General features: G+C 39.1%; 2 long non-coding RNA genes across 2 annotated transcripts in view; one reads left to right on the top strand and one right to left on the bottom strand.

Moving 5' to 3' along the window:
• The window catches only part of LOC102149775 (uncharacterized), a 68,898-nt gene that overhangs the window by 6,617 nt on the left and 35,271 nt on the right, over positions 1-27,010 (bottom strand). The gene's annotated exons all lie outside the window — the stretch shown is intronic.
• Positions 546-27,010, top strand: LOC111773489 (uncharacterized). The gene is made up of 3 exons (XR_002807957.2): positions 546-767; positions 25,671-25,866; positions 26,341-27,010. It is a non-coding gene; the product is annotated as an uncharacterized lncRNA (long non-coding RNA).

Here is a 27,010-nt window from a genome sequence, read left to right as displayed (position 1 = left end):
CTTCAGGCACCACTGTTCCCTCTTCCAGCAGACTAGAAGAGCATCAAAGAGTGATTCATTAGGTATCCTAGGTAAATCAGTAATAACAAAAAGGAATGTCCGCTGAAATATTGTCTGAGTAATTTTTCTTGAGTCTTTTCATACTTCCCCCTCTCCACTAGGCTTTAGAACTTCTGGAAGGAAATTTAACTTTCTCCATGCATTTTTGTTTTGTTCGTTTTTTAATTTCATTCTGTTGTTGGCAGTCCAAACTCATAACTGAAGTCACAACTTTTCCTAATTAGGTAGCTCTTCTCAGTAATGGCTTTCCTTCACCCCAGTCCAGATTCCACTGGATCTAACACTCGGCTTTATCGTGTTCAAGATCTGCTTTGAGTGTTGCTGAGCCTGCCCGCTCTGAACCAAAGTGCTTTTTTCCCCCATCTTTTGTTTGCCTTGTTACTCAGAAACGAATTATTTACATTTCTAGATAGGAATTTCCCACTTCTACTGTGCAAAGAAAGATTAGGGTTACACTTCTAAGTATCCTCAGAGTTCCACAGGCTACTTGCCCCTGGCTTTGGACCTTCGTTCTAGAACTGAGGTTTCAAGTGCCTTTTGACTCAACTGAGTCTGAGCCCTAATTCTGCCCTCTTCTGCTCAGCTTCTTCCTAACTCAGAGCTCAGTTTCCACCTGACTTTCCCCCAGAGTTTTGCTGTTACACGGCTGAACTCCAGTTTGGCAGGTGCTGCTGCTGGTTCACTCTCCGGTTTCCAGATATTTCCAGGTAAAATCTGAGAGCTTTGAGCTTCTGTTGGTGCACATCCAACAAGTATCACGAGGGCTGCTTCAGAGAGAAACTCTCCAGCTCTGTTCCTTCTTGGGGTTCTGACCATGCTCCTATGCCTAGACAGCTGACACAGTGAGAAAGGTAATTACTGGTGCTCGGGGCCCCAGGAAAAGCAAGAGTCAAGGGCAAAATTAATGAGGAGAAGGAAGTTTAGACGAATCAATTTCAAATGCATTCATTCTGTATTAGGAATTTTAAGAATATGGTCAAATTGGAGTAATTTACACCAATTTGTGGGAGGTATAATAACTTGTTTTACTAACATTAATTTGTATTAACAATTAACAAATTGCTTTATCCGTGATATAATGAATTATTTATTAATTTCCATTTTATTAATGGAAAGATTGAGCTCCAAAATATTTTCAACAAGTTTTAATACTTTTAGGTACATACTATTACCACTACTAGAGGAAAATAAATAGATTTGTATAAATTCCTGGGGATCTGTGCTGGTAAACAAATAGGGATAAATTGCAAATCACTTTCTTATATACAAATATAAACATAAATTCACAAATGCTTAAAGTTCACATATTTTTAAAATGTTTATCTCTAGCTATATTTTTGTTTCTAATCATTGTCATATTTTTGCCATCTATAAAGCAAAAAATGAGATTATAATTGTTGTCCCAAATTCTGAGAAAATTGAGTCTAAATTCATGGGTTATGTGTATAAAAGTTCTTGGTAAAGGTGATTTTTTATGTGACATGATTTCTTTTTTTTCCATTGGATAATTTAAAGCATATAAAAATTCTGTGTACTCATCATCCAGCTTCAACAATTATCAACTCATAGCCAATCTTGGTTTAGCCAGACCCACACCCGCTTTGCCCACTCTTAGTTATTTGGAAGGCAATCTCAGATACATTACTTCATTTCTAAATATTTCAGTACGTATCTCTTAAAGAAAGCATTCTTTTTAAAAAACATAACCACAAACCATTATCATATCTAAAATTCAATAACAATTCTGTAATATCAAATATCTAGTTGGTGTTCAAATTTTCCTGATTGTCTCATAAATGTTTTTGTAATGGTTTATTTGTTCAAATTAGAATTCAAATAAGTTCTGCACATTGCAATTAGTTGATACATCTCTTAAGTCTCTCTTAATTTATAGATCTCTCCCTTTTTCTTATATGATTTTTTATCTAATTTCTAACCTGAATTTTAAAATATATATTCAGAAATTCCCAGATGAGCTCTTATAGCATTAAAATATAAGCTTCTGGATATTGAGGGAAGATGTACTGATTACTTTCTATAGCTCTAAAGAAACTTAAGTCCAACTATATATTTTTAGACATTAAAATGCCTTAATACCACAGTGACGTTGGGGCAGTCTTTTCTAAGGTAGATATGGAGGCTTCTTTCTTTTGAAAGTTTCTTCTACAGCAGAAAGATGAAAACAATTGAGAAAAGCCTGAAAGTTAGACAAAAAGAGTCAATGTAGGATTACAAACTTCTTCAGTGTTTGTCTGGGAATTGGACCTGATGATTTTTGACCATATTTAGTAAGAAGTCACATTTTCTTTCTTCTGTGTGTGTTTGGGGAGGAGGGGGGATCTATTTATTCTATCAATCCTCCATGCTTGTCTTTGAATTTCTTCTTCCTTGTTGACTAAATCAATGAAAGAAGGCCATATACTATTGGCCAACAGGTTTTGTGAGTTATTCAATTTTTTTTCCATAAACTCCTTCTTTTTCATTCCCTCAAAAATTCCCCAGTTGTTTATAGAATTCTGTCTTTAACTCAGTCTGTTGTTCAAAACCTGCCGTACTCTGATCCCAACTTATCTTTGTATTCTTCTCTCTCATTTCTTCCCCAGATGATTCTCTAGTCAAATTAGTCTGCTAACCGTGAATATTCCATGCATTTACCACTTCCCACCCTTGTTAGTATAATTCTCCCCAAATATAGAATGCCTTCCACCAACATAGCTACCTATCCAATTCCAATTCCTGCCTCTAGGAGGAATTTTCTTGTCATATCTAATTCACGGTATTCTTTCTCCTCCTATAGCACGTATTTTCTGCTTTCTTTTGACATTTGCCACTTAACTACTCATGTTATGCCTTAGCATCCCAACAGGATGCAAGTATGCCCCTTAATATTCTCCATGGAGTTTAGTGCAACAATCTTATGTCCACTGTGTTAACAAAAATTCATTTAGTATGAGGCTCTGGAAAGGTCATATTTGAACTCTAGGCTTTCTGTATAGGTAACAGTATCACCTTCACACAAGTATGTATTTTGGAACTACTCTTTTCAGAGGAACATGCTAAGTGCCTGTGGCATGGAGAGAGGTATAAAATGTACTCCCTCCTCTCAAGGTGCAAAAGTTAGAATAAAGATCTGTCCATCTATGTATCTACCCATCAACATAGATCCACACACACGTCATAATACAACTGCCAAATCAGTAAGACGGAATAGAACATCGTTAAGAGCTCAGATTCAGGGGGAAACAAACTTCAGTTGTACTCCATTCATTGAATGAGCTGGCGTGATTAATTTACTTAGTCTTTTATTTACAATTTATTTCTTCTGTTCGTCTGTTTCTTCATCTGTAAATGATGATGATAATGACACAAATAATAAAGTTGTTCTGAGAATTAAATGGAATATCGTATTGTGAATTGCTTAACACAATGGTACAGAGATACTCCTGCTTTTACTAACAAGTGCTATACTATATAGTTCGGAGAAACCAAAGACTTTTGTGTGCCAGAGGCAGTCAGGGAAGTTCACAGGTGCAATATTGTAAGTTATAAGAAAAATATATATTTCTCATGTTTATTTGGTCTTTGTCCACAATTCCTGGCTCACAGTTCCCCAAACCCTGAGAATTTCCTAGGTGATGAGAACAACAAAGCTGTCTTTTGTGATGTTAATGAGGTGACTTTGGACCCAACCTAAGGATGGGGGCTGTTGCCAGGGGAGCCAACTACATGATTAAAGGGCTGGAACTTTCAGTCCCACCCCTCTGACCTCCAGGAAGGAGAGAGGAGCTGGAAATTGAATCAGTCACCAACAGCCAATGATTTAATCAATCATGCCTTTGTCATGAAGCCACCATAAAAAACCAAAAGGTTCCAAAAGCTTCTGGGTTGGTGAACTTTCAGAGATGCTGGGAGAGTGGCAGGCCAGGAGAGGGCATGGAAGCTCTATATCCCTTCCCACATACTTTCCCCTATGTATCTCTTTCCTCTGGCTGTTGCTGTGTTATATCCTTTTACAATAAACCAGTGATCTAGTAGGTAAAAATGTTCCTGTGAGTTCTGTAAGCCACTCTAGCAAATTAATTGAACTGGAAGAGGGGGTCGTGGGAACCTCTGATTTATAGCCATAGGTCAGAAGAACAGGTAATAGCCTGGACTTGTGATTGGTGTATGAAGTTGGGAGAGGATGCAGTCTGGTAGGACTGAACACTTAACTTGTGGGATCTGACGCTATCTCTGGGTATCTAGTGTTAGAATTGACTTGGATGGTAGGATACCCAGCTGGTGTCTGGAGAATTGCTTGGTTCAACAGACACCACACACACACACATTGAAATTGGGTCCAGGAACACTAAAAAGACCAGGGAAGGTGGGAATTGAACTAGATGAATGTAGGGGAGGATCAGGGAATGGTAGGGAGAAAGGATTGCATAACTAAAGATACAAATGTGGGAACACAAGGCATGATGGGAGAATGCTCTCTGAGCATGAATTTTCAATGAGAAAAGCCAGGAGAAAGTTTTTCGAAATACCCCAGGGTTGCTATATGATTATAATCTTTTATTTATAGAAAATAAAATTATGAAACCTCTTTCATTCCCAATAAGACATCTTTCCTAAAGTCTCTTTCTTTAAAATTATCTGTATTTACCAATGTATTACAATTTTTTATTAAATTCCCTAAACAAAAACTTATGAAATTGGATACAATGTCTTTTCATATGGCCTAATTCTTATTTCATTATTCAAGTAAATAAAAAAAGTTTTTGCCTAAGATTCTTTTCTATAAAAGATTCAAAAACACAGAGTATTCTTGGGGTGGATGGGTAGGAAGGTGCTTGGGGGTTGTGGATTTGCACAGTCCTTACAAGTTTTCACAGAGCAATGTCTCTTCCACAAATATTCTTGAGTAACTGCAGTTAAGAAAAGAAAAAACCTTTGTTGCTGACTCTAAGTTGTATTATCTAAAGATCCTTCTTTGTCCCAAATTAGCCCGTTCTCCCAGCTGAGGCAGCATGTTGTCAAGAGCATGAACTTTGTGGAACAAAACTGCACTGACGCTCCTCCCTAGTTGTGCAACTTGGGCAAGCTACTTCATCTTTCTGTTTCCTCGTTTGCAAAATAGCCACAATAATAGTGCCTACCTCATAAAGATGTTTGGGAGGACTGAATGAGTTAATATTTGTTAAATGCTTAAAATATTGCCTGACACACTATAATAAACACTTACACACTTTGTTAAATATTTAAATTTATTGAAAACAATAGTTCTATGCAAGGTGATGAGTCAATTCCCTTTCCCCCACATACCCACTTTCCTCAATTCCCAGACACTTGGTAATATCGGGGCACACCCTTCCTCTGTGAATTATTCTAAGTTGTCTTATGGGCAGTGAAATTGATTGAGAAGGATAAATCCCTTAGTTGTGTGCTTTTTTCTCTAATGAGTCAGAAAAACCTCACTCTCTTCCTCTCTCTCTCTCTTTCACCATTCGAGCTTGCAGGCCTCCACCCAGAATTAAACATGGACACTCTAAAGACATTAGTAATTTAGTATCGGTCACTACTGTGGTGGAGTATGAATGCAAGGAAGGATATGCTCTGGTTGGAGAAGCTAAAATCTCCTGCATGTTTTCAAGATGGTCATCTCCAGCTCCTCAATGTAAAAGTAATCCCAGCTCCCTGGGTTAGAATAGTGCTAATCAGATAGAACCACTGTGGAGTGGTTTAGAAGTGACTCTGAGAGAAAGAGTCCTCCCAGCCAGAGGCAGAGCTGCCATAGGCATGGACTTGAGTGCTGAATGAGGTCCATCATGGTTTAATTCCAAGTGTCCAAGAAATAACACCCTTAGGTTCTTGTGCAGGCCAGAACCTTTCATGAGAGAGTTGACCTATGGAGTTGACCTCCCTGTTGGTTAAGCAGCTATTATGGCAGAATAAGTAAAGTGTTCCTAAGCAGGTTATTTACATCATTTTACTCGTAACAATTCCAGGAACTATGTTGCTGTTTTATTTTACACAGAGGAAAACTGAGGCAGGAAGAGAGGTCCTATAGTGCAGAAGTAAAGAGCTCAGAATCTAGAATGGATACTCCTGGGCTCACACTCTGGCTCTGCCACTTAAAAGTTGCTGTGTCACTTGGGGCAAGGAATTTAACTTCTTGGTGCCTCAGTTTTCTTGTCTCTACAATGGAGATGATCACAGTGCCTCTCTCACAGAGTTGCTGAAGGCTTGCACGAAATAATGCAAGTAACGTGCTCAGTACATAGACTGATATACTATGAGTGCTCAGTAAATATTAGCCAGTGATGGTGTTGGTAGAGGTGGTAGTGGTGGTAGTAGTGGTGACGGATCAGTAGCGTGGAAAGAAAAGGTAGAATTCAGCAATGTTTCTTATCTCTTTTATTATGATGCTATCGTTCTAAAATGTGTTTCCTCTGAGATATGTTAAGAAAATGTGTTTTGATTACAGCTCTGTGCTTAAAACCAGAAATAACAAATGGAAAGCTGTCTGTGGAGAAGGATCAGTATGTCAACCCTGAACCTGTCACCACCCAGTGTGACCTGGGTTATAGGATGATTGGCTCCCAGAGTATCTCTTGCTCAGGGAAAAAGTCTTGGAATCCAGATGTGCCCAAGTGCAAGAGGGTAAATAATACTCATTCAATGAATTTTATGTCATATGATATCTTAAAATAAATTACATGAAAATAGGATGGTTCATAAAATAGGAAAAGTGATAATATACCCTAAAGGACTACCTCAGTTGTTGGGGTTAATTTATAAGGTGTCTACTGGTTCTTCCCACCTTGAAGCATTGTGATGAGTCTGCAGTGGGAGCAAAGTTTGTTGCATCTATTTTATAACTGATCAGCCCAGGTCTGTGAACAGGAGAGCCTTATTGATACCAGCCCTGATATCAGTTTCCCTGCGTTAAATCCCAGCATATATGAGCTTAAAATCAAAACACTCATCTCCTTTGCCTGCTTACTCCTTGGCTTCCTGGCACCAGAATCCACCATCCCCTATGGAGGCAGACAGCCAAGGATAGCCACCTGGATTCTGTTATCTCAACCTCTTCCTTCCTACAAGCAGCCTCCCAAGGCCTAATGTAGGTTGGTGGGAAAGCTCCAACCAGCAAGGCCACGGGCTCCCCCTGCCCCCTACAAGCAGATACATTCCTTGCAACCTTTAAAATCCCTCACCTCCCATCTTTCAGGGAGATGAGACGAATTTGAGGGCTCACTCTTGTCTCCCAGCTGACATCACCCAAAATGAAAACCCTTTCCTTACCGTAAGCCTGGTGTTCCAGTTTTTATTTGGCCCTTCTTGTGTAGTAGGTAAAGAACCTGTGTTTGTATCTGGTAACATCATTGACCAGGTATCCTGGCCCTAGCGCTCAGTATTTTCTCCAATATATGATGTGCTTTTGTTCCATTTCTGGTTGGCTAGAAAAACTGATGTGCCAGTTGTTCTTTCAGACATTTTTGGGAATTCCCTTGCTGCTTAACTGTCCCCTCTGATTGAGCTGATATTGAGTATTACCTCAGAACAGATCTGGATTCAGCTCTCAGGGAAATATTTTGCTAGAATCCGAAGTATTTTTCTGGGGTTTCCTGCCCATCAATCAGTCCTTGGGTCATTCTTCATCTTCCAATCCTCCTCCTATCACAAGACATCCTAAAGAAGCACAACCCTTTACAAGGGTGGGGAAACTTCCCCAAATCTCTCTTTTGATTTTCTCTTTCAAGTCCCTGAAGATTGTGAGATAGTCCTGAAAGGCAAAAACCTCTTAGTAACTCCCAAGTCCCCAGGACTCAAAAGCAACCGTGGAGTTACATAAACTGTCTCTGAGATTAGAAAAATAGAGCAAGAGAGAGACAAGGAAAAAAACCACTTAGATACACTACACCTCTTTTTGCAAGACTATGGAGAAAAGATTCGCTTTTCTGTACAGCTCTAGAGAGAAAAACCTGTTTATCAATTTCACTTAAGCATTATCATTTATTGCAATAAAAAATGTTGGTAAAACTTGCTAATACACATAGTGACCCTGGAATGTGGAACTATTGATACCTTATATATCATTATCACTAAGCTTAAGTTTTCACTTTTCTGGATTTGGCAGGCTAGCTGAAATAAATAATTACCTATTAAAAATCAGTCTGTCCTACTTTTCATTTGGATGTCTACACGTACAAGTGCCTGCACAAGTTCATTTCCTACAGTTAGTTAAGTTTCTTTTCCATTTTATTATATCTCAGTGAGATCATGAAGGGCAATGAGTTTACATAGTAGTGGTGATACTGACCCTGATATCAATTTCCCCACATTAAACCCAGCATATATGGGGTTAAAACCAAAACACTCATTCCCTGCTTACTCTCTGGCTTCCTGGCTCCAGAATCCACTATCCTCCATGGAGACAGACACCATCAAGGACAAGCACTTGGATCATCTCCTCCCTGCAAAGAGATACAGGCTGGTGGGAAAGCTGCTGACCAGCAAGGTCATGGCTCCCTCCTCTCTGCAAGTGTCTCAAGGCCAAAGACAGGCTGGTGGGAAAGCTCCGACCAGCAAGGCCATATTCTCCCCCTCCCCTACCTAAAACCCCAAATAAAAACCCTTCCTTTTAGCTTTTCGGGGAGTTTGGGATTTCAGTGTTAGCTGCCCTCTCTCCTTGCTCAGCGCTGTGCAAAAATAAAATTCCTACTTTCTTCCACCACACCCAGTGTCAGAAATTGGCTTGCTGTGCAACAGGTGAGCGAACTCACTTCAGGTTCGGTAACAGTGTTCCTGCAATTATTTCTCTCTCTTTCTGCACATCAGGTGCCTATTGCTAGCTCATAAGAGATTGTTATCTTTGGTGATTGTAAACATCCCTCTTCTTTTTCCTTCCTTATCTCTTGATTGCCATTCCCCAATCCCTTCTCTCTATCTTCCAGGAACCCAAACTAATGTGTGTGATAGATGTCCTTAAACATGCATTAAGGTTTAGGGTGTGTATATCTTCATCATTTTCCTTGCTCCGGAATGCTGTAGAATATTCCATAAATGTATCCCCCCCATTTTACTTATTCCTTCCCTTTGTGTGAAGCCCTAGTTTGCTTCCAATTCCCCTTTACCACAAAAAACTCTATGATAAATATCCTTCTAGATGTCTGTTTTGTGCCCATCTCAGCCTATCAATAATCAATGCTGTGGCTGGACCAGCCCTTGTGGTTCCTATTATAATTGCAAGATGCTTTTCAGCAATAACCATCAGGAAACTTTGGAAAAATAAAGTATTATTACTTACAGGACCTAGAAATCACACAGCACATCTGGGGCCACACAGTGAGGTCACAGATAGAAAAAGAGAGAGCACAGGCCTGGGGTTCTGCTTTTATTGAGGTTGAGGGTGAGAGCCTAGAGTTTCACAGGCTCACACTTTGTGAATTTAAAACACCAGAGTAGGAATTTAAAGCATGGGAGAGGAAAAAACAAGTGGCCTGATCTGTCAGTTATTGAAATCAACCAAGATCTCTAAAACAAAGGAGCCTCAGTGTGGGGAGGTGGACTGGCTCTTTATCTAGTCATGTAGCCAGCAATGTGTTTATTTGACACAGTCATTTTTGAAGGGGATGCCTCTTTGAAGTGGATGCCTTGGCAATCAAAGCTTAAGTCAGGTACTTGCATCACAAAAAAGAAAAAAAAAAACAATTGTCAGGGCTTATACTACAATGTCTCTTTACAAAACTGCTTGAGCCTTTCTCTTGGCTATGTGCTCAAGAAAAGAGTTGCAGTGTAAATTTACTTCATTGTACAGGAGAGTTCTTTTCTCTCCACATTCACACAAAATACAGTATTATTTACCTTACTAATTTTTGCAATTGTGACTTTCTTATTATCCTTTTAGTGTCTGTAGAATCTGTAGTCACACTTATTTCTGATGTTGATAATTCATATCTTCTCTCTTTTTTCTTCCTGACCATGTAACCACAGGACCTCTAGGACCAGTTGAACTGACCCCATCTTATCAACAAAGTACTTACAAGTGCCTTTTCAGGAACTGAGAATCCTGCTTTGTCCAGTTCAGGCCTGTTGTGACTACCAACCCATCAACTGGGCCTGGGCAAATGCTCCATAAATGACCTTTATGATATCAAGGGGCTGAAGACTTGACCCTCAGATCACACTAAAACCAACATTTTGTGAACATGCATCCTATGAAGAGGCATGAAGCTTGGCTACACTGGCACAGATCATCTATTACTTTACTTGTCCTTACCTCCCATCATCTACCTCCATACTTCAGACTGCTCTGCCCTTCATCCCACATATTGTGCCCCAAGCCCTGGATTGGAGAGACAGATCTGAGAGCATATGCCTCCTGTCTCCTTGCAGATCAATCTAACAATAAAGCTATTTTCTTTTCCCAAAAGCTGATGCCATAATAATTGGCTTTTTAAATGCACATTAGATAAGAGAACCCCAATTTTGTGCAGTAACAACCAGTCTGGCTATAAGTTTATCAATTTTATTGCTTGTCATATAACCAGCTTTTGGTTTCATTGATTTGCTCTGTTGTTTTTCTCTTTGCTATTTCATTGATTTCTACTTTGATCTTTATTCCTTCTGCTTACTTCAGGTTTAACTGGCTCTTCTGTTTCTAGTTTCTTAAGGTGGAAACTGAGGTCATTGACTTAGATCTTCTTTTCTAATGTAAGCATTTAATCTATAAATTTCTCCCTGAGAACTACTATAACGGCATTCCACAAATTTTAGTATGTTGTGCTACAAATTCATTCAGTATAAAAGACTTTCTAATTTCTTTTCAATATCTTCCTTTGATCCATGGGTTACTTAAAAGTGTGTTATTTAATTTTCAAATATTTTGAGAATTTTGCAAGTATCCTTCTGTTATAGATGTCTAATTTAATTCCAGTTTGAACAGACAGCATACTGTGTATGATTTGAATCCTTTCAAAAGTTTCTTGGTGCATGTTTTCTGGCTTAGATTGTGGTATCTTGCTAAATGTCCCATGTGCATTTGAAAAGATTGTATATTTTGCTACTCTTGTGGGACATTTTCTATAAATGTCAATTAGGTAAAGTTGGTTGCTAGTATTATTCCAGTCTTCTCTATTCTTGCTGATTTTCTGTCTACTTGTTGTGTAAATTATTGAGACAGGGCTATCAAAATTCCCAGTTATAATTGTGGATTTGTCTATTTTTCATTGCAGCTCTCAATTTTTGCTCCATGTATTTTGAAGTTCTCTTATTAGAGGCATAAATGTTTAGAATTTGTTTATGTCTACTTGATGAATTGACCCATTTATCATTATGTGATGACTTTATCTTTGATAATGTTCTCTCTTCTCAGATATATTAAAATATAATTTGTTTGATCTTAATACAACCACTTCACCTTTATTTTTCCATAAATTGCTAGAATAAATTCTGAGAGCCAAAAATGTGAGCCACATTGTGTAATTTTCTAGTAGTCACATTAAGAAAGGTAAAAATAAACAAACAAAATTAATTTTAATAAATTTTATTTAACCCAAATTTGCAAAATATTCTCATTTCAACATGTAATCAATATGTTATTAATGTGATATTTAACATTCTTTTCTTCATATCAAACCTTTAAAATCCAGTATGATTTTATATTTATAGCACATCTAAATTTGAACTAGCCACATTTCAAGTGCTCAATAACTACATGCGGCTAATGGCTACCTTATTATACCACGTGATTATAGATTTTTCTGCAACACAAATGTTAACAAATATTGAAAGAGAATATGTGCTTATGTTTTCATAATTCTGGTGTTGGATTTGACCTTTTAAAGTACTCCTTAAAATCTTGAAGCCCTAAAAAAGAAATGTGTAGAGGATGTAATGCCAGGTATGAGAGAGGAGGATATTTATCTATGGGTAGAATGCAAAATATTACAGGAATGCCATACTTGAAGTGAAGAAGTAGTAGAGATTAAAATAACTCAAAGCTCTAATTCCTCCAGCTCTTAAAAATGATGAGTTACCAAAATTTTAAATATGGAGCTCTTGATTTGGAAACCATTCCTATCATTGTATACAAAAGTGACAGACTTTTATCCAACAACAGACAGAATAGCTGTTTAGTGCTATAGACACCAGTGCAGATCTGGGGAATTAGAGATGATGGAGGAATGACTCAGGCCTCTAAAGAGTCCTGGTGGGAGTGGGATGAGTATGTTGAGTACATTCACCACCTCTGATCAGAAAGCTATTTAGAGGAAGCCTGAGACCTAGGTTAGAGACTACCCTCTCATGGCAAATGGCAAAAGATGGCCACAGATGCTTCCTGTCCTTGTATCCACATCCTTAACAATCCCTCTCGTTAGAGGTTGAGTCTTTATTCATCCCTTGAGTTGGGCTGCCTGTGATTCGCTTTGGCCAATGGGACAAAATAGCAAATACGATGCAAGCAGAGACTTGCAAAACACTTTGTGCACTGGGACTTGCCCTGTTACTGTTCTTGGAACCCTGTGTCCACTACCATGTGAACAAGCCCAGGCTAACCTGCTGAGTGAGGAAAGATAGATGCCACTTCTTTGCCCCATTTGATAGACAGTCAATTGCCAGACATGAGACCATCAGGACTAGCCAGTCCCCAGTCAACTGACCACAGACTCATGAGCTAGTCTAACTGAGATCAGCTGGGCTTGGGCCATATCAGAAAGACTGTCCAGAAGAATGCTTGTTTATGAACAGTTGTTTTAGGCAACTAAATTTTGGGATTGTTTTGCAGCAAAAGCCAATCAAAACACCCTTCTAATTGGCTTGCAGTTTGTTAAGCTAAGGCACAGAAAGGATTGCAGTTGTCAAATTGGCAATTATGCCAAGTTATCAACCCCAGGCATCTTGCAAGGGTTCATTATATGTGGGACAGATTCAGCTTACAAAGAATTGATCTAGGCTTTGATACACGAAATAACTCACTTTTTGTTGTTTTGTTGGGGTGGTGGTTGGTATGATTTTTGCAGGAGACTGTACGCAAGCAAAAATGACAGAGACCTTGAAGAAAGAGGCTGAGGTAGGGTACACATCCAAGGCATTCTCTCCAGACAAGTGGGGGTAGACCCTGACTCAGGAGTTGAGCGGGAATGGAAAGGAAGTGTGACAAAAAGCTTGTTCTCCTAATGTTGCCTGGGATCCTCTGATACCGAGGAGATTCTCTCTGTAATAGGTGTGAGAGTTGCAATTTATCTGACAGAGAATTGTGTAATACATTTGCTGAGGTAACATAATTTTTTGGAGGAAGTTAGCAATGAAGAGTGAAAATTTGTATCAGAAAAAGTCAGTCCAAAAGGATGTGGACTGCACGTACAAGGAGCCCATATCTGGAGCATGGGCCTCCAGAAGGGGCCCAGAGTGCTCAGCCCGGCCTTAGGGGAGGAAATGAATCAGGGAGCCCATAGGATGACTTCAGAAGCTGTATAGCACTTGATGTGGTCCTTCCCTGCGTGTATTAGTTGGAAGGAGCTAGCTTTGCTCCCATAGCAAACAATCTCAGGGGCTTTAAACACAAAGGTTTATTTCTTGCTAACACTACATGCCTATCTTGGGGTGGAAGGGATGGGGAGTGGTGTCTGCTGTGGTACCAATAGAGAAGGAGACTCTGCTGCAGGAGGAAGGCATGTGGCAATCACATACTAGTTCTTTAAGACTTCACATTTTACTGGCAGAGGCAAGTCACTTTAAGGGAACTTTAAAAAGAATAGGGAAGAGCAATCATACTACGTGCCTGAAAGGAGAAGAATCAGAATCATTGGTGAAGCACACTAATGAGTACCACACTGGGACTACAGAAATTTCCAGTAAAAGCTATGCAATGATACATGCTCATTCCTTTTGGCTTTCTTGTGAATACCAATTAAAGGCAATTTCTCAGTTGATCACATAGGAAGCAGAGCCTCTTTCAACAAGCATGAATGTAGGAGCACAGGCAGAGGGAGTAAGGAGGATGTAAGGACCAATAGGGAAGGCATAGCCTTGCCTAGAGCAGTTCAGGCCTCATTTGTCTGTAATAGCAATAAACTGACGATAACTCAAATGTTTATCAATAGAGAAGTGCTTTCAAATATGATGTACTCATGAACAGCGGAAATTATTCATTCATCAAATATTCATAGAGTACCTCCTATGTGTCAGGTAGTGTTCTATTCACTGATGATAGAGCACTGAATATTTAAAAGTCCTTACAATTAAACGCAGCCGTTAAAAAGAATGAGGTGCATTTATATGTAGTGATGTGGAAAGATATGTAAAATGTATAAAAAGAAAAAAGCATGTGGCAGAACAGCATGTATCATATGATTCCATTAGTGTAAGAAATTCTTATACATCTATATATACTACACACATATATACACAATTTCATAATGATTTTCACAGGGGTTTGTATTTGGGAGTGGTTAGGAAGAGAAAGTATTTATTTGACATTTTATACTCATGTAACTTGAGCATGTTTTTATATATAATAGATATATAATATAATAATCAGAATTTTTATATTGATTATAATAGTAACAGAAAACATTAGCAGAATTTTTAAAGACTAACAAAAATCATATTTGGCTGCTGTCAATGAATAAGATCACAAATAGTAAGAAAATCAAAAATGTTTATTTGGGGTTTATTCAGGAGACAGAGATTCAAGAATAAACTCAAAAGTACTCCAAGGAGAATAAAAGAAGCAAGGGTTTCTAAAGGCCAAATAAATAAATTCCAGCAAAATTACATAGATTATTTTGCAAGATTGTGATTGGTGCTGGCAGCAACAGTTACTTCTTGGTTCTATGTGATTGGTTACTAAGGCCATCTCTAAGGCAGAAAGGCTTTATCTATGGGAGTAAACATATTTCTCGGAAGAAGTTCAGGATGATAGGAGTGACGCACAGTTCAAAAGTTTACATCCCACTAGGGGAGAGATGTGCATACGCCGTACATCCTTAGTGGCCTCCTGTCTCCATTTTAGGTGCCTTTGACGTGTGTGTGTGTGTGTGTGTATGTGTGTATGTGTGACCATTTTGTAATCACCTTCCACTAACAAAGGTGTTAAAGAAACTAAAGACAGAGAGGAGGCAGTAGCAGAGCAGGACGTCAGGTTAAAGGATAAATTGGCTACAACAGATGGAGGAGGCATAGAGGGAACTAGAAGGGGAGAGTAGCACAAGGGGAGAGAAGGGGATAAAATGTAGAGGACAAGATTCAGAGCTGTGCTGGAGAAAACAGCCTCATATAGGAGGCTGGGCATCTCCATTTCATGGGGGGAAAGGAGAGAATAGGTGTGGATGCCATTTGGTTGTACATGAGGCATCCTTTATTTGGCTTCTGTTTTCCCTCTGAAGTAGTAAGAACATTCTCTCAAAGAGAGGGAAGAAGTAGGGAGGTTTGCATTTCAAGAAAGGTAGAGAAGGGTTGGAAATGTTGTAGAAAGTCTATAAGAGCAACTTGAATAAAGAGACTTAGAAATTCCAGAGTCAGAGTTGAGGGCCCATTGAAGCTGCTAATCATGACAAGCACTCTGCTTAATTTTATGGGGTTTTTTTCTAGAGTTCTGTTGGCATGGAAGAGCAGAGCCTTAATTCATGTAAGGTTTGGATTTTGCTACAGGGATATGATGAAAAGACAAAGGAGAAAAGCAGTGTAGGATATTGACAAAATATTGAAATAGTGCACCATTGCCTCTCAGTTGGGAAGAGAAGGAAAGAAATGAAAAAAGAGGAGTTCATGGATGGTGATGTCAAAAAAAAGTGTTCAAAGGTGGGAGACCACTAAGAATGAACAAAGAGGAAGGACAAAAGGTGTGGTCACAGAAAGACATATCTCAATTTTTTGTTCTTCAAGTAGAACAGCTCTGGATAAGGACAAATTCTAGGATGGCCATTGGGGAGGGTACTGAGTGAGGAGAATGTCACTGGAGATATGGACCTTGTTAACTTACAAAAACAGAAACCAGTTTAAGAGGTAAAGCGTTTATTTTGAATCAAAGAATTCCTATTAGGGGAGCACATATTCAGGTTGAAATGCAAATAGTGTCCCACTAGGGAGTAAAAGTCAAAGGCTTTCAAAGGTAAAGAAGGGAGGTTTTCATGGCAAAGAATGTTAACTGGGGTTGGCGGCAGAAAGCTAGTCTTGGATAAACATAATTGATTTCTAAGGCTATTGCTAGAGGGAGGCAAAAGTCCCTCACTGTGACGAGTTTCAAGCTTCTTGCAGCTTTCTCAAAATATTTGTGTCTTAACTCGGTTCAAAAGTCCATGTTCTGCCAGATGAGGACATTGTGCATAAGGCCCATTTCCTTAATGGCCTCCAGGCTCCATTTTAAAGCCTTTAGATATAAATGAGCTTTTTTTAACTTGTAAACCCAGGCTGCATGTCTGCATCATATCCAATGCTGATAACTGTGAGGACATGTTTATTTTAATCAATCCTACAAACTTAAATAAGTTTTTAGTTACCAAAGATTAATTTTATCATATTAACTTGAATGACGTTTGGTTTAGTTTCTGTTACATTTAGAAATAATGTAAGCACTTACTTTAAGCCAATTAAACAGAGCTCTTAATTTTGGCTATACCATCTGGAGGTAAAATATCACACATGTATAAGACACATAAACATACAGGTAGACACAGACAGAGACATGAAATTTTTGTTATGAATCAGGTCCAATATAAAAACCACTAGTTTCTGAGAAACATTTGAATTTCAAAGAATGAATTTTAGATCCTAGAGAAGATAGGAGCAGAATATCTACATCATAAAGACACAGAGAAAGCAGTCAGGTTTTCTTCAAGATGGAGTTTCTGGGGCGTATTTGCCCTATCAGTTTCTAATGTCTGAATCTTTTGTCTCAATCAGTATCTAAGAGCATTTTGGGAGGAACAGGGGTTGGCAAAAGACAAGTGAACTTTGAACTGTCTTCTAGAACCCTACTTCCAGCCTTGCAGACATTTGCAAGACAAAGACAGTTGCTTCAAAGTTTCTTTCAGAACCTTTCATTCTTAAAAATAATCAAGGCAAGGCAAAGAGACACATTTTGGGGTGTCCAATTCTGCTCCCTACACTATCTTTTATGAGTAATATGGGTTTTGGGGATGATTGGAAGAGATGTTGTTTCTAGTATCCTGCCTGATGTAGAAAGTGGAAGAAATTAGTGGGCATCCAAATGAAACCTAAAATCCTGCTCCCAAAGATCACAGAATGGGTCTGAATACTATTTGGGGGCATGTCTAACATGGGGGGCTTAGCTAATGCTATTACTTTTTATTTCTACCAAAGTAAAGAGGACCATGATAAACAATATTTGATAACTGTTTACTCAGAACCTGTCTAGGGATAATCCAAGCAATTAAGGTGCACTTCAAAGATGCTGAGCTGGGTCCCGTGGTCTCTGGTGATGTGCCTACAACTGACATCCTTCAATTCCCCACCAACTGTGACAAGCCAGGAATGCATGCACCTATCCCTGCCCATGTTTTCCAAAAAGACCACATTAGATTTCATAACAGAGCAATTCTCCTTCCAGCCCTACAATGCCATTTTAGTGGTGTAGTACCAGAGATGCACCTAGTAGCCTCAGTATTTGACCACAATTTGCTCTTTAGCTTTGTCAGATGCAAGTCCAAATAGGTGAATGCCTCTTGCAATGTAATTTTTAGTATCCCTGAATGCCACATCTAATCATAGGAACAATGATGGTAATGCACAGGAAGCAAGTCATTCAGATTTATAGTCCCTATTGAACATTCTCTGTTAAATATAGGTAGGTAGTCTAGATGTAACTCAGGATGAAAAGTCTTTTTATGAGCTTTATATTAAGATACTGTCAGTCAGTTGAAGGATAAATATACTGTGGGGACCTGGAATTGGCCACCCCAAGATATGTCTCTTTGGCATCAGGATTATTTGAAGCTGATTGCTTTTGATAAACTGGGACAGGGAAGGAGGCTCTGAGGAATGGAACTTGCCCTTTGTTAGGACACATTTACGTTTGTAAGGTAAATCTCTATCTGTAAAAGGTGCCTCCCTCTCTGCAACTAACTTAAAATCAAACTTCAAGTTCTTCCAGGCACAGTTCATTCGGCTCCCAGGGGTCACCTTGCTATTTGCATGTCTTCACCTCCTGAGGCTCAAAATTTATATCAAGCTTCCTTTTAAAAGCTCTCTTCAGTGCTCTCTACTTCTGTGTTCACTGAACAGGGTCAGATAAAATGTATCAAACTGATCCTGCAATAATTCCTTATACTTACCCACAATGCAGGCAATGATAATTGGATATCAATTTGCCAGCACATTGTTTTTTTCTACATCATCTTTATCCTCTCACTCAGAACACATCCATTTTATATAACGTACTCTTTCATCATTTATACTTCACCAAACCAGTGAAAGCCACCAAAACCTCAGCTTGATGTAAATACATGATAGATCTTTCTGGAAGACCTTCAGAGTGTGGAAGATGACACGAGTAGAGCCATATTAAAATGGAGCTGGAGTAGCCATTTCAGAGGAATTGCCTTGCAGGTCTTGTTCTCTTTATCTTCCAAACTGGACCAAATCACTAACATTCTAAGAAGTCAGTAAGAACAAGAATATCCTGTTTGAAAGGACAGATGAAACCGGACTTTGCCGATGAGCAATTGCTATCCGATCAATGAAGTACGAGTCTGGCATTTTGCCTGAAGTACAAACCTAGCCTTACCTTGTCTGGCACAAATTAACTCTTCTTTAATTACAACTCAGAAACCAGGGGCCAACTTGCTTTAACTTAACTCGGTTGTTTGTTTGCAGAACTAGTTGGATAATGTGTTCCTAAAATCCACCCTATAGGTAATATCTCTGAGGCTTGGGTCACCACAGTAATGGGTGAAGTGCTTGAGCTTTTCAGGAACTGAGAGTTGTCACCTTGTCCAGTTCAGGCCGGTTGAGATCACCAACCCACCAAATGGGCCTGCTCAAATGCTTGACAAGTGACCTTTTTGAGGTAAAGGAGCTAAAAACTCCCCCTCAGATCATAGCAATGCCTTCATTTTGTGAACATGCACCCTGTGAAGAAGCATGAAGCTTGACTACACTTGTACAGGTCATCAATTACCTCACTTCTCCTTACCTCCAATCACCTATTCCTATACTGTAGACGACCCTGACCTCTTATCCCATAAATATCTATGAGTCTCCATTTTCGGGGAGGTGGATCCGAGATTGATTCTCCCGCCTCCTCAGTTGGCCACCTTGTGATTAAATCCTTTCCCTTTGCAAACTTGACGTCTTGGTGATTGGCATAATCATGCGGCAAGCAAAACAAACTTGGTTCGGTAACATCACCTCATCCCCCCTTTTTCCCATAAAAGCCCTAAGCTCCTCTCCTGTAATTGGGACACTATTTGGGTTTCTACCTGAATCCATGCTCCCCAAATTGCAATTCTTTGATCCCAAAATAAACACCTCACTGACTCTCATTTTGACTCTTTATTCTTAGGTTAACAGGCGCATTCTCCAAAAGGCCAAAGAAAAGTACAAAACATGTTCATTTAGTTACTCAGAAGCTGAAGGAGAGGAGCCAAGTCAGTAAATTCATCTACTCTCTTTTTTGTGCATATGCAAAATACAACCAGGGTGAGTCCACAATAGACGTCTCTTCTTGCAGCACCCTGAGCCACAGTCTGGGACCAGGGTGAGGCAAGGGAGGCACTCATCTCGGGCATGAAATTTAAGGGGACACCAAGAACTCAACAATGAAGATAAATAATATTGTATTATAATGTTTTTAAAAATAAAAATTATTGCAAAAGAAATCATGATGAACAATTCTGTACGAAAAATGCAAGTTAGTCTAATTCCTGCTCACGTATATAGCATCATTCTGATAATGTGATTTATAATACATATATATTTTGGTCTTTGTTCACATTCCTAGCACACAATTCCCAAAAACTTTGGAATTTCCTAAGCAATAAGAACAATGGGAACATTTTTTGTTATAATATTTGGTCTGATGCCTTCAGTTCCTGAAATGGCTTCAGAGCTATAAAGGTGAAATCAGCGTCTAGTTAGTCATAACAAGCTCCCTTTGCGTTAGTAAGGTAACTCAGAAAGTCTCTAAGGCTGGGGGCTGGTTGCCAGGGGAACCAACCACGTAATTAGAGGGTTGGAACTTTTAGCCCCACCTCCCAAACTCAGGGAAGGGGAAAGGAGCTGGAGATTGAGTTCAATCATCAATGGCCAAAGATTTAATCAAGCATACCTATGTAATGAACCCACCATCAAAAAAAAAAACACAAAAGGGTGAGTTACGAGAGCTTCCAGGTTGGTGAACACATAGAGATGCAGGGAGCGTGGCAGCCCAGAGAGGGCATGGAAGCTCCCCTTCCCACATACCTTGCACTATGCATCTCTTGCATCTAGCTGTTCCTGAGTTATATCATTTTATAATAAACTGGTAATGAAGTAAGTAAATGCTTTCCTGAGTTCTGTGAGCCGCTCTAGCAAATTAATGGAACCTGAAGAGGGGGTCGGGGGAACCTCCCATTTATAGCCAATTGGTCAGAAGCACCGGTGACAACCTGGACTTATGATTGGCTTCCAAGTAGAGGCAGGGGGAAGTCTTGTAGGACTGAGCCCTTAACTTGTGGCATCTGACACTATCCCTGACACTAGATAGTGTCGTGTCAAAAGTGAAGTAGTGCTGTAGTGAAGTATTAAGAGTAGAGGAAACACAGGAGGAGCGTGTTTTTCTTTAGGTGAGAAAATGCAAATTAGTCCAATCCCTGCTCATCTATATGCTGACATCATCTAGAAAAAAGTGAACTCACCAGCCCTTCTTGTGTCATGTCTCTGCAGAGATGTCTGTGAGATTTGAATACATGCTACTAAAAGCAGTGACATCAACCATCTGAAAGAACCAGTCGGCTGACAATCCCTTGTTGTTGGCAGTTAGATTCTGAAACCACAGAAAGCATGATGTAACACTGTTGCCCAGAACAAGTGGTTTAATTTATTATCTAAATTTAAACACTCAAAATAGACTTCCAGATAAGTTTCCTGGTTTGGAAAATACGAATAAAAAAACCCCCTAAAACCTAAAAAGAGAACATGAACAATGTTAAAGAAAGAAACACATTGGGGAACATGAAAGCCCGAAATAAAAAGTCTTCTGAAAATACTTCAAACAATATTTGATGACTGTGTCAACCTAAAAGCAAATTTGCCTGTTGTTTTACTTCAAAATGAATTTATTCAGGAACAGCCCAAAGAATTGCAATTCGGAATGTGCATGCTATGACAGACCATGGCATGTTTCTGAATCCAGAAAACAAAGGAGGGGAGATGCTTTATAGAGAAAAAGGAGGAATAGGGAGGGGCTGTTGTCAAGGAAAGTCCATAGGGGGAAAGTAACAGTTCAGGGTAGCAATGACCTCTTATTGCCTGAGCTGTGATGTTTCTCATTGGCTGGGCTATTGCTGTCTGAGGAGAGAAATCTTCCTTCAGTAGTAAAGTAGTTTTGTTTCCAGTCAGAGATGCAAGCCAGACGTCTCTTCCTGTTTGGTTTAATTGGCGATACATGATAGGGCATGATAGTTCCTTCTACAGGCCTTCTCGATTCCAATTTAGTTGGAATTTCTCCTATTATTTTCTATAATTATATCCCTAAAAGTGACCAGTAGCCTTTGTGAGCATGACTGATGATAATTTTTAAATGAAAAATAATTCCAAATAAAATTGCCATGTTACATTCTGTACAATGTTAAGAATGTAAACTCTGGAATCTACTATCAATTCAAATCCTGGGTCTTCCATTGACCTGCTGTGTATCCTAACCTCTTTGTGTCTCAATTTCCTTATTTGTAAAATGAAGATTTAAAAAATATTATTTACCTCATCGGGTGATGGCTACTCAAGAAACAAATATTTATAGAACACCTACTATGTGCTTCTAAAATGAGGTGAATAAAAACAAAGTTTGCTGCCTTGTAGAATTTATATTCTGGAAAGAAAAGGCAGGCAATGAATAGTGAGCACAATAAACAAGTAGATAGTATAGTACACAGTTACTATGGAAAAGAAGAGAAAGTGTAGAGGGTAGGGTGATTGGAAATGGCAGGGGTGGGTGGGGGTGTAACTTAAATAAGATGGTAAGAGCAGAATCAAATAGTTTAAGGCTAAATGAAATAATAAATATAACATACTTATTACAGTGTGTGATATACTGTAAATAATAAATATTAGCTATGAAGATGATAATGCTAATGATGATATCATGAATCCTGTATTATAAATTTGAACATAATTTTGACATACATTTTTTACTACTAGAAGTCATCTTCTTCCCATTTTACTAATAAATATTCAACTGCAATTTAAACAACTTAAGGTGGGACCAGTTATTAAAGCACCCACATGTCACATTCCGGTCCAGGATGCTCAGAAACCTCATAGCTCTAAGAGCCATCCAGCCATCACCCCGGTCAGAGCTAATACCTCGTGCAGTTGAATGGTGGTGAACCAGCTGCCCATCCCCAGATGTGCTCCAGTCTTGTCACGGTTATATTGGATGTTTGTTGTGGCGTGACATACATAGTAGAAAATACTTAACGCATTCTAAAAAGTGAAAAACAGGCTTCCGAGATGTTTCTATGGATATGTAGGGGTTTGTCAATTACCCTGGAAGGGAGTGGGCAGAAGTAGGTGTCCCACCAAGAGAGGGCAATAAGCACAGAGCACTGTGATATGTAGATGGATGTACAAGCATTTTGGCATGACTGGAATGAAATGTGAAATTTGGGGGTGGGGCATGTCAGAAAATAAACTTGAAAAGATGCCACAATAAACGACTTCTAATCATGTGAGAGGTTTGGAATTTACTCTATAGGTTACAGAGAATCACTAAACGATTTTAAAAAGGGAAATAATATGACCAAATATGCAATTTAGAAAGATTATTCTAGTTCCTGCCAAGAAGATAGATTCTATGAGACAGATGGACAGAAGGAAACTACTTACAAAGCTATTCCAACAGTTTATGAAAGAACTGATGAGACTAAAATTAGAATTAGATGTAAATAAACACAAGTTGGTAACCAGTTCAGTACCCATTTATGGGATTAATGACTCTATATTGTGAACTGTGGGCATTAATGTGCTGCTTAAAACCGCTAATGACTTTCCATTTCACCTGGAACAAATTCCAAACAACATAACATGGTCTACAAGATCTTATATAATCAGAATCACATATAACCCTCCAACTTCATTCGGAGCCACTTGCTTGCATGCTCTTGACATACTGACCTTTCCTCAAATACGCTCGACACTTTCCCACCTCAGGCCCTACATACATGTTATTCCTCCTCATCTCTCATCCCTTACTTAGCATAAATGTCAATGCTAGGGAGAGCATTTCCATGACCCTCCCAATCTAAGTTAAGTCCCTCATTATTCTCTCTTAGTACCTTTCACAGATATTAATTTGTGATTTGTTATTTTGTAATTATGTATTTATTTGTCCATTTGCTTGTTTAATATGTCTTTTTTGTTAGCCTGCAAATTCCATGAAGGCAGATGCCATGTCCCTTTTCTTCCTCAGTCATATCCCAGCGCTTAGCACATGGTGAATGTTCAAAATATATATGTTGGAAGAATGAATGAGTGGATGGGTTATAGGGAACTAATGAAATATCTGGATTCAGAGTTAAATTGGGAATTGTGTAATTATGACAGAATAAGTGAAAAAAAGATTGAGACACCAGAGATTCTGGTGACAGTCAAAAGCTGGTTCAAAGGTTGTGGGAAAATGAAATGTGTGGGTAAAGACAGAAAGAAGCAAGGAAATGGTTCAATAAGAGAATATGGAGCTAGAACTCAAGGGTTTTGAGATGATTCGGGTGAGAGTACAGATGTACTGGTGGGAAGTGCAGAGACAATAAAGATCGGCTGAGCTGAGAAACAAGAATTGGGACATGAAGGTGTCAGAGGCTAACACAGTGGATACAAACAGACCTGACACCTAGAAGACGTTTTAAAAGGATTATTCCATTAAATGAGTGATAATAACAGGAAGCTGGATGGAGAAGAAAAATGGGAGAGCAAATGCCATCGACAAAAGCTATCTGGACAGTGGGTTTACATTCTGTAAGTAAGTAAATGTAAGGATCAAGGTTTGGAAAGACTTAGTAAAATAGGTGGGCTGAGAGACACAACAGGATAAGAATTCCTCTTGCATCGTAAACAAGTAGGAGTAGAAGGTGAGGATTACACAAGAAAAGGTTGCTGGGCATGACTAAAGAAAGCAAAGAGGGATCAGCACTGAACCTGTTCGACTAGTCCAGGTGTGGATGTGGGGCTTGTAGGAAAGTCTGATGGTGGAGAACAACATTGCAGTCACTTGGGTTATTTTGAAAGGAAAGTAGGGGTGATGGTTTTGGTTTGTCTGGGTTTTTCAATTGTTATTTTTAGGCAGTAGGAGTAAATAGCAGGGATGGAGGAAACTTAAGGCTTAAGTAACAGGCTGGGAACAAAACTTGGTACAGGGGCTGGGAAGAACAAGCTAGAACAAATCCTGTTGATTAAGAGGGTTTGAGGTGGGAGGCAGGGAGATCCCAAGTTGATATATTGATTAATGTATGCATAGTTTTTCCCAAATAAACACTCCTGAATTTGATTAGCTATTCAAGAGCTGAGTAATAAATGTTTTCTAGAGCTGTTTCCCTTTTCAATGAACAGAAAAAACTTTGTTTTTGTCTGAGCCCATGTTTATGAACTCAGTGGGATCAACAGGTCTGAGCCCATATCCTGCTTTTCTCAGGCTTCAGAGGCCAGACACGAGAAGTGGAGCCTTTTATCCCAGCTCATTCACCATTGTTTTTAAAGAGGAGGAAGGTTTTGCAGATTCCTTTTCCTACTCATTAGCTTCCTGATATTTGTCATGCAGTAGGAATGACTGAACTTAGAATGACAAACTCTCAATAATGACCAAATATCTAATTCTCTATTTTGGGAACTTGAGCTTATCTGTTGCAAGCCCAGTTTCTCCCAACTGACTCCACATGTCTTTTCTTTGCAAAGGCTCGTGAAACCTTATCAAACAAAGTCAGGGTCCTGGGGAGGTTTGGGCAAGCTGACCTCACAAGAACAGAGTAAAGGAAAGACTTTAGTCATGGAAATCCTACACAAATAAATGAGTAGTAGTCATTTTATATAAAAAGTAAAACGGTGGAAAAGTCATCCAGCCTTTTTGCTTCAATAAGCACTTTAATGACATAAGCCCACTGATGAGCTACTGGGAAAGGAAAATTTAGTAGTTTCCAATGTTAATTCGGGAGTAGGGGATAACTTATCCTGATTTTTATGGGGCAAGGTACTGCTCCGGAGCTGCCCCCATCTCCTCACCCACTCTCATTGTATGGACGTGGGAATGTTAGGTTAATAAATCACTTAAGGCATTTTACATTATTGAACCTCTAAGAATGAAGGCATCTTGTGTGTGCAGCTGGGTGTGTGGGAGTGGGAGAATCTCACCTGAAAAGCCTGGTTGTTCATGACGTTAATCATTTGACTAAAATACGTGTTTCTCTGCTCAGAACATAGAAGGAGGCCCTGTTGGTGCTAGAGGGGAGAGGACGGGGGAAGGGAGCCCTGGTGATTGAGTGGAAGTCTCTCTTTCTTGATCTTGACCACAATGGAGCCAAGACGTCTAGAAGGAGATTCAGGGTGTTCAGCTGATTTTCTCCATAGGAACTTCGGAACAGTACTTTGGAAGTCAGAACACAGGTGGAAGTAAGTTTGTGTCACCCATTTAGGGTTAAGTAAAACCATCTCAGGACAAAAAATAGGACAAGGTCTACAAGCCCTGAGTGCACACCAGCACACATAAAATTAGAAAATTGTAGTTTATACGCCACAGAGTTTTCACATATTTATATATTTTATGTTCATTTGTTTGTTTGTTTGTTTTAATTGGTATTTAGAAAAGCTTTCGTGAAAGTTCCCATCTGTCTTAGCCATGCTAAGGGGGACACAAAGAAACGAGTTTGTGTTCACACTTTGGCCAAAATTAAAGTGCACGGAGTTTAACGAGGGGTCAGTATAGGGCAGCAGAAACAACCGAAATGTGAGTCTCCAGCAGAAGGTGGATGGGGAGGAGCAGAGCCACTTGGCTGGCCGTAGGCCTATTGGAAAAGTCTCTTACAAAATAAAAGATTAGAAGTGCTGCATTTCCTTTTACTAATGGATTCCGCTGTTTTTTTCCAGGCAAACCCAGACCTCTAAAGTGAAACTATCATCACAGCCTCAGGAAAGAGCCATTGCTGACCTTCAGCTGTTTTTATACCGGGATACTAGATCACCAAACAGCTGCGTGAGATGAGCTCTCCCTTTCAAAATAAAACAATGTTTAGTGATTTGTACGATATTTGACGACGTTTCTGCGAGAGACGCTTTAGTACAGTTAAAGCAGCCCTCGTTAATATTCACTGTCAGTATTTGCTTACCTTAAATTAAGAAAACAGACTTTTTTTCATCGGGACTGGGCTAACGCTTGAATTTCCATCATTAACAATTTATTTGTGTCAATTATCACTGGTTTTCTGCATCTTCTTAAAGGCGTTTTGCCTCACAGGGGAAAAGTTATCCAGCTCCATTTGTTTATAACAGAAGTTTTTTTTGAAGTCAGGAATAACAGTAGAGAACTCGCCAATTTGTGGCGGAGAAAACAATGGAATTGGGAGTGGGATATGAACAGTGAATACATGAGGTGCACTTAGGGAAAACATTACTTACATCCGGTCTCCATAGAATTGGTCATAGTTGACTTTTTTGACCAGATTTCTTTTCAGTTTATAAATGGGAGTGACTTTTAGGACTGCAATCAAAATGACATGGGAATAGCATCATTGAATAAAGCTTTTAATTCCAACTTTAA

The sequence above is a fragment of the Equus caballus genome, chromosome 5 (assembly GCF_041296265.1).
Source record: "Equus caballus isolate H_3958 breed thoroughbred chromosome 5, TB-T2T, whole genome shotgun sequence".
In the NCBI taxonomy this organism is placed as follows: Eukaryota; Metazoa; Chordata; class Mammalia; order Perissodactyla; family Equidae; genus Equus; species Equus caballus.
Note: the sequence above shows the minus strand (reverse complement) of the source record. Positions and strands in the feature narration are given on the sequence as shown.